The following is a 9233-nucleotide window of genomic DNA, read 5'->3' on the forward strand; positions in this document are numbered from 1 at the left end:
TGAGCGTGGGTAGTGATGGGGAATTGGATCCATACTCACATTCACTAGAACAAAGGTACTCAAATTTGAGAGTACATTCACGTCTCCTGGAGGGCTTGTTCAACTGAGATTCGGACTCAGGACTGAGGTGGGGCCGGACGATTTGCATTTCTGATTTGCTTCCCAGTTGATGCTGCTCCTGCCGGCTCAGGGGCCACACCTAGAGAACCACTGTCCTAGAGCTCCCCTTAAGATTTCTGATACATGGGCTCTGCAGAGACACCCCTGGGAGAACGGGTCACTCAAGGAAGTTGGGTCCCCAGCGGTGGCCTTATCACTGAGGCTCAAATCCCAACCCTTCCCCTTTGCAGTTCTGTGTGATTTAGCTCAGTTTGGGTGGGACTGTGGCTTAAGAGTACAGAAAGAAGACCCTCCCTGTGTCCTTTCCCCTCACTCCCATGGCCAGACCCCCTCCAAGCGATGCCTCCTGCCATTTTGAATCTTTTGTTTCCATATCTTCTTCTCTGCCAGTTGTAGGGAAAAAGATGCCCCTATATTCTCTGATGCTTACCCTTCAGCTATCTGCTATGGAATATTAGGCAGCTCTTCCAATCATGAATTTAATCTCTTATGTGGTGACTTTGGAGTGATCTACCATGACATATTATAGAGTGAAACTGCTCAAGTACAGGCAGAAAATATTCCTGCTTTTGTGAAAAACAGCCAATTTATAAAGTTATAAATGAACATATACATACTAACTTACATGCACGCAGACCAGAAAAAAAAATTCTGGAAGAACCCTTTCCAGATTGCCATCAGAAGTTAGCTCAGGCTCTTCCCTGGTGGCCCAGTGGCTAAGAATCCACATACCAATGCAAAGGAATTCGGGTTCCATCCTTGGTTGGGGAACTAAGATCCCACATGCTGTGGGGCAACTAAGACCCAATGTAGATAAATAAACATTAAAAAATAATTAAAAGATTATAAAAAACAGCTCAGGAAGATGTGAAATTTCACCGTTTACTTTCTCTAATCCTATATTTTAACAAGTCCATCTCATGCTAATTAAAAGCCAGTGGACTGAACCTAGAGGGGTGGGATGGGGAAGGAGGTGGGAGGGATGTTCAAGTGGGAGGGGACATAGGTAAACCTATGGCTGATTCATGTTGGTGTTGGGTAGAAACCAATGCAATACTGTAAAGCACTTATCCTTCAATTGAAAAACAAAAACTGAACTGCAAATAATAAAAAATGGTACAGCTCTGGAAAGCTGTACTGAACTATTAACAGTAGGGAGTAGGAAGTAGGACTGTGGGGTCTGTCACCGCACACACAAACACACACTGGACTGTTTGAATTTGTTAAAAGGAGGATTATTTAGTTTTCTGTGCCTTAATTAAAAAAAAAAAAAAAAGGAAATATAGGCCTTAAAGGAAATAGATGGCCTCCCCGGCTTCCCCATCCTTTCCCTGGCAGCTCTTGGCTCACCCGCACCAGCTGCTGCCCCCAAGCCCTCCACACTCCTCCAGCTGCTGGGCCATCTCATTCCTTCCTGTCACCGTCAGATTTCTCCACTGAGTGGCCTTCACTTGTTGCCTCCATTTCTTCAACAGCCATTCTGTTGATTTTAAAGAAACATCACATGTTTTTGTTTGCCGATAACCAGCATTCCAAAAAAGAAAAAAAGAAAAATCCCATAGCCTTCAAACAGCATCCACAAACAGGACCCGATCTGGTCCAGTCCTATCTGCTTCTCACTGCACCCTCATGCCCTTTCATCATTGTAATCTGCACAAGTACTATTTTGTGTCCTGAAATGTTTTTACGTCACCTAATTTTGTAAGCCTGTCTGTGTATGGACACAGCATCATTTCTTCTCTGAATGGAACTATGGTTATTTCACCAGGCCTTGATTGTTAGGCCTTTGGGTGGTTTCCAGTTTTTTTGCTATTTATTCATTCATGATTTCATCCCCTTCTTTTGGGCCCCGCCTTCTGCCAGCCTATAAAAACTGCCCTCTTAAAGGTCACTGCTTTCGGTCTTCCCTCCATATCTACCAGCTTCTTCTTAGTCCTTGACTGAGCCCTTGTCCTGATTTTAACTGGACTTGGCCTTGTTACCCATCTTCACTGCCGCCCACCAGCCCATCCATCAAACCCTGAAATTCCAGTCTCCCTTCATTGGCTTTTTTTTTCTTTCTTTAATCTTGTTTTCTTTTAAATACATTTCTTTTTTACATTTTCACTATAAAAAAAATAACATTAGTGAATGGATACTGTGGGAAGTAAAAATACTTTTATTTTACATTTCAAGAAATGAATTATGAATTATATTTATATATTTAAATATATATATGAAAAGTGAAAGTTGATCAGTCGTGTCCGAATCTTTTCGACCCCATGGACCATACAGTCCATGGAATTCTCCAGGCCAGAATACTGGAGTGGGGGGTAGCCGTTCCCGTCTCCCATTCTTCCCAATCCAGGGATCGAACCCAGGTCTCCCACATTGCAGGCACATTCTTTACCAGCTGAACCACCAGGGAAGCCCATATATATATATATAAATTGTGAAGCAGAAATACATTACCAGTTCCATGGAAGCTTCCTGTGTCTCCCTTTCTGGGTCATTCATCTAAAAACTGATAATATTCCACTGAAATACTCCAAAACTTTATTTTATCCTTCTCCTAATTAATTTTAAGAAGTTGTAAATTTGAAGGGGTTCTGGCTAGAGAAGTCTATCACTACCCATAATGAAATTGTTTCTTTCCAATTCTACCTCTTTATTTTCCGTTGGTTTCTGCTTTTGCTAGGACCTCCAATTCACTGTCAACTAGAAGCAGGAATAGCAGACATCCCTGACTTGTTCCTGAATTGAAAGGAAATGCTTCTAATGTTTTCCAACTAATGATAAGGATTGCTCTACATTTTTGGTAGATGCTGTTTAACCGGTTAAGGAAGTTTCTTTTTATCTCTAGTCTATTGTTAAATTTTATGAAGTGCTTTTTCTACTTCTGTAGAGATGATCTTATGGGTTTTCTTTTTTCATCTGCAAATGCTATAAATTGCATTAATCTTTTTATGTTAAACTTTCTTTGCATTTCTAGGATAAATTCATTTGGGACATATTATCTTTTTCATATATGGCTGAGTTGTAGGAAGATCTTAAAGTACTGATTTAAATTTTGTTTATGGTTATATGTAAAGTTGGAGAAGGAAATGGCCACCTAGTCCAGTATTCTTGCCTGGAGAATTCCATGGACAGAGCAGCCTGGCCGGCTACAGTCCTGGGGGTTGCAAAGAGTCAGACACAACTGAGCGACTAACATTACATTATATATAAAACATTATATATAAAGTAAATAACCATATTCAGGGATTTCCCTGGCGGTCCAGTGGTTGAGACTCCACAGTTCCCCTTCAGGGTATGTGGGTTTGATCCCTGGTTCAGTTCAGTTCAGTCGCTCAGTCATGTCCGACTCTTTTCGACACCATGAATCGCAGCACGCCAGGCCTCCCTGTCCATCACCAAAGATTCTGCATGCCACTGGGCGTGGCCAAAAAAATAACTATTTGCATCCTGGTTTTTCTGGGCTAGTTATCAGGTTATACCTATTTCCTGGCATATTTATTACTAATGCTCCCTTTCACTTTCCAAGATGTCTTTGTTCACATAATAAAATATATGTGAGTATTCTATGTATAGGACTATGTAGGTTTTGCTTTTTCTACTTGAGTTAGTTTAGGTACATCATATTTTTCTGTAATGTTGTCTAGTTTGTTTCAAACTTATTGGCATAAAGTTGTTCGTGCATGTGGGCTAAGTCACTTCAGTCGTGTCCAACTCTGTGGACTGTAGCCCGCCAGGCTCCTCTGTCCAGGGAGTTCTCCAGGCAAGAATATTGGAATGGGTTGCCATGCCCTACTTCAGGGGATCTTCCCCATCCAGGGATCAAACCTGCCTCTCTTATGTCTTCTGCATTGGCAGACTGGTTGTTTACCACTAGTGCTACCTGGGAAGCCCAAAGTTGTTCACAGTTTTTTCATTTTTAAAACTCTGATGCAGTGTTAAAAATTTCACATGTTGTTTATTTGCATCTTTTTCCTTGATCAATATTACCTAAGTTTTGTCTCTCTTATTAGTCTTTATGATGTGCAACTTTTGACCTTATTGATTTTCTGTTTATTTTCTACTTCATTTTGCCTTTATTCAGTTTTTGTTTTTCTACTTTATTTTTTTCTTTCTGTGTAGTTGATTTACAATGTTGTGTTAGTCTCATGTGTACTGCAAAGTGATTTGGATATATATATATATGTATATATTCCTGTATATTTATATTCTTGTATATGCTGTGCTTAGTCGCTCAGTCATGTGTGACTCTTTGTGACCCCATGAGCTGTAGCCCGCCAGGCTCCTCTGTCCATGGGATTCTCCAGGCAAGAATACTGGAGTGGATTACCATGCCCTCCTCCAGGGGATCTTCCCAACCCAGGGATTGAACCCAGGTCTTCCACGTTGCAGGCGGATTCTTTACCGTCTGAGCCACTAGGGAAGCCCATATTCTTGTATATATATGTAATGGTTTTCAAATTTTTTTCCATTATAGGTTATTACAATATATTGAATATAGTTCCCTGAGGTGTACGTTAAATCCTTGTTATTTATGTTTTTTTATATAGTAGTGGATAACTGTTAATTCTGTGATGCTAATTTATCCTACCCTCATCTTGCTGTTTTCATTTTTCTTCTCTTAGGGTTTATTCTGCTACTCTTTGTTTAACTTCCTAATTTCTATCCTTGATTTATCAATTTTGAATCCTCTTTCTCGTTTCTAATATATGCCCTTAAGGCTATATATTTCCCAATAAGTGTTATTTAGGTTGCATCATGTAAGTGGTTTTTCTTTATTAACCGTACATGCATGCATGCTAAGTCACTTCAGTCATGTCTGACTCTTTGCAACCTTATGGTTCGTAGCCTGCTAGGCTCCACTGTCCATAGGATTCTCCAAGCAAGAATACTGGAATGGGGTGCCATGCCCTCCTCCAGGGGATATTCCCCACCCAGGGAATGAACCCACATTTCTTGCATCTCCTGCATTGCCGGGCATACCTATCATAAAATGCACAGATGTTAATTATACAGTTTTGTGAGTTTGGCACATGTAAACTTACATGTTAAAATCATCCAAATCAAGATCTAGGATATTTGCCTCATCCAAGAAAGCTCCATTCAAGCGGGGCCCATTTTGGATCCATCTCCTCTTCACCACCAGAGTTAATCAGCATTAGAACTATACTTGGCTAGAAGTTCATCTTCATAGAATCATACCGTATAGTCTCTTTCGTGTCCAGCTTTTTTCACTCAGCATATGTTGTGTGCATTAGTTAAATTTGTTCCTTTTTACTGCTGAGTTTATTCTATTATGTAGGAAGCTATACACTATTGTTCACCCATTTTCTATTGATTGGTGTTTGGATTATTTCCAGTTTTTGTTGTGAATAAAGTACTGAGACATAAGCTTGTTAATGGCATTATTCAAATATTCCAAATGCTTTTTGATTTTTGTCTATTTATCAATTACTAAGAAAAGATTTATTAAAATCTCCTACCTGACTGATAAATGGTGAATTTATCAATTTCTCCTTATAGTTTTGTCAAATTTGGCTTTATATATTTTGAACCTTTGTTATTGGGGATGTATAGGTTTAGAATTATCGAATATCATTCTAGCAAACAATAAATTATTACTGTAGCAAATTTCTAAGTCATTCTATGGTGACTATCTCTTACAACACAAATTTCTAAGTCATTCTATGGTGACTGTCTCTTACAACACTTTTTGCCTTAGAGCCTGTTTTATCTCACATGAGTATTTGGCATCAGCTTTCTTTCAGTTAGTATTTATTCAGTATATACTTTCCATCATTTAACTTTCAGTTCAGTTCAATTCAGTCGCTCAGTTGTGTCTGACTCTTTGCAACCCCATGAGTTGCAGCATGCCAGGCCTCCCTGTCCATCACAACTCCTGGAGTTCACCCAAACTCATGTGCATTGAGTCGGTGATGCCATCCAGCCATCTCATCCTCTGTCGTCCCCTTCTCTTCCTGCCCCCAATCCCTCCCAGCATCAGGGTCTTTTCCAATGAGTCAAGTCTTCGCATGAGGTGGCCAAAGTATTGGAGTTTCAGCCTCAGCATCAGTCCTTCCAATGAACACCCAGGACTGGTCTCCTTTAGGATGGACTGGTTGGATCTCCTTGCAGTCCAAGGAACTCTCAAGAGTCTTCTCCAACACCACAGTTCAAAAGCATCCGTTCTTCGACACTCAGCTTTCTTCACAGTCCAACTCTCACATCCATACATGACCACTGGAAAAACGGTAGCCTTGACTAGATGGACCTTTGCTGGCAAAGTAATATCTCTGCTTTTTAATATGCTATCTAGGTTGGTCATAACTTTCCTTCCAAGGAGTAAGTGCCTTTTAATTTCATGGCTGCAGTCACCATCTGCAGTGATTTTGGAGCCCCCAAAAATAAAGTCGGACACTGTTTCCACTGTTTCCCCATCTATTTCCCATGAAGCGATGGGACCAGATGCCATGATTTAGTTTTCTGAATGTTGAGCTTTTATTTCTTGTCTACCAATACTTTTAATGAGGCCTAGTTTAGAAGTCAGAAGACCTCCCTTCTAGTCTCATTGTTCAGTTGGGTGTAGGAATACTTGCCGTGGACTTCCCTGGTGGTCCAGTGATTAACACTCGAAATTATACTGCAAGGGGCACGGGTTCAATCCCTGGTTGGGAAACTAAGATCCTACATGCTATGTGATGCAGCCAAAAAAAATTAAGGAAAAAAGACTACTTACCTTGTATGCTCCTCTTCACCAGTGTTATGAGATTCAAATGAGATAAAGTATGTGAAACCACTTTGCGAACTTTAAAGTATTTTGCAAATTATTGTCCTGGCCACATAACAATGAGAGTCCTCAGAAGCTTGCTTAAAGCCATAGTGGTTAAGAGCTTAGTTGGTTAACAAAGTCATGCTTTTGCATTTGCAAATACTATTTCATAGAGTGGTTCCAAGATTAAATGTATTAAAAGTACTAAAGTATCTGGAGCATAGTAAGTGTTCAATAAATAGTAAGTCGGTATTTTTATGATTACGATTATTATGTTGTTTTTGCTTTTACCTGAATTCTAGCTCCTCAACTTACCAGTGTATGACCATAGGCAAATTCTTGAACCTCTCTAAGCCTCAGCTTCCTCATCTTTGAAGCCAGAATAATAATAACTACTTCATAGTGTTGTTCTGTGTAAAATGATGATGAAAAGAACTTGGCACCGTCCTGGGTTACCATGATCTCGATCTTGATGATCTCTTCTACTATTAGAATTCTTTTTATTATTTTAATATTTATTTAAATTAATTTGTCTGTGCCAGGTCTTAGTTGCGGCAGGTGGGATCTTCGATCTTTGTTTCGGCATGCGGGATCTTTAGTTGCAGCCTGCAAACTCTTATTTGAGGCATGTGGGATCTAGTTCCCTGACCAGGGATTGAACCTGGGACCATGCCACACCCCCCACTGGGAGCTCAGAGTCTTAGCCACTGGATCAACAGGGAAGTCTCTAGAGCTCTTTTAAATGTTGGCACTTTTCTAATATCTCAAATTATCTCTAATCTCTTACTTGAGCTTGAAGCCCTTATTTAAAATGCTAGCAGAGTAGGTCCACTTGAGTATCTTACCATCAATTTAAAGCCTTCTGTCTAAAGCTAAATTCTTTATCCTTTCTCCCCATCAAATCATCTCAGCTTCTTGAACACCAGAGTGATGGGCTTATGTCAAGCTCCACCCTTAAGGAGCTCACCATAATAGAAGACTGACCCTAAAACATCTGCTAGAAGTGCCGTTGTAGAAATTCATACCAGGTGCTTCAGGAGACTCTACAGAAGAGATGAGCCCTGTGGGGATGAGGGTGGCCAAGCCTGGGAAAGCTTCCAGGACCAGGGGAAGCCCATTTCCCCATTTCCAACAAACATACCAGAAACATCATCTGAGTTCATTCCATTATATGGGAGGCTGTACACTATTGTTTACCCATTTTCTATTGGTTGATGTTTGGATTGTCCCCAGTTTTGGGCTGTTGTGAATAAAGCACTGATGAGCATCTCTGTATAAATCTTCTGTCTGTCATTCTCCCAATACAACAAACTGGGATTCATAAAACTAAACAGCTCTTCTCACTTCATAACTCCCAAGCAGTTATCCCAAGTCAGGGATCCAGGCTTCTTACTTTTGTGGTGACACAGTGTCCATGTTCTGGAAGTTCTTGATTAGCTCTTCTGCATCCTACTCTGCTCAACTGAGTGACAGTGAGGACTGTGCCAGGTGTGTATGTGCCTGACGAGGCAACGTCATTGCTGCCCACATTCACTGGTCAGACCCAGTGGCTGGCTGTGGCCTAACCGCAAGGGATACTGGGAATTGTAGTTTCTTTGTGTACCCAGGAAGAGGAAAAGGGACTGGTGGACTTCTAACCAATCTTAGCCATAGCTGTCTCAGAGACATCTTTGACAGCAGCCACTCCTGACTTACTGGAAGGACTGATGCTGAAGCTGAAGCTCCAATACTTTAGCCACCTAATGTGAAGAACTGACTCTTTGGAAAAGACCCTGATGCTAGAAAAGATTGAAGGCAGGAGGAGAAGGGGACCACAGAAGATGAGAGGTTGGATGGCATGAGTTTGAGCAAGCTCTGGGAGTTGGTAATGGACAGGGAAGCTGGGCGTGCTGCAGTCCATGGGGTCCCAAAGAGTTGGACATGACTGAGCTACTGAACTGAACCGAACAGAGTCCTGACTTGCACCCTTTGCTGTGCTTGTGAAAGCCCAGGCCACAGAGCAGAGGGCTATCACCTTGATAATCCCTGTGTTCAATCCCAGCTGGATAAGACCAATATTTTTTTTTTTCCTGCTCTCTTTCATAATCTTTCTAGCCAAGGAAAAGTTATTTTGGCACCTGGACTGGTGTTTGGCACCTAGTAGGTATACAAGAAGTATTTTTGAAGTGAATGAATTTTCTCAGCTCTAGGAATTGCTTAGAGAGTACTTAGAACTGTAAATTAAGCTGAGCATTTGGGTGGGGTGAGAGAGAGAGAGAGAGAGAGATGGAGAGGGGGTGATGGGGAGGGGAAGCGGGAGGGAGGAGAGCTTTTGAAAGCTGCACAATCAGGGCTGGGAGGACCTCTTTTT

At 41.1% G+C, this 9233-nt stretch overlaps 1 protein-coding gene and 1 long non-coding RNA gene across 3 annotated transcripts in view; one reads left to right on the plus strand and one right to left on the minus strand.

Moving 5' to 3' along the window:
* The window catches only part of CCND3 (cyclin D3), a 95708-nt gene that overhangs the window by 34415 nt on the left and 52060 nt on the right, over positions 1-9233 (plus strand). The gene's annotated exons all lie outside the window — the stretch shown is intronic.
* LOC105005248 lies at positions 1369-7402 on the minus strand. The gene is made up of 2 exons (XR_827302.1): positions 6851-7402; positions 1369-1600 (listed from the first exon to the last, which is right to left on the minus strand). It is a non-coding gene; the product is annotated as an uncharacterized LOC105005248 (long non-coding RNA).

The sequence above is a fragment of the Bison bison genome, unplaced genomic scaffold (genome assembly GCF_000754665.1).
Source record: "Bison bison bison isolate TAMUID 2011002044 unplaced genomic scaffold, Bison_UMD1.0 scf7180017864487, whole genome shotgun sequence".
NCBI classification, from domain to species: Eukaryota; Metazoa; Chordata; class Mammalia; order Artiodactyla; family Bovidae; genus Bison; species Bison bison.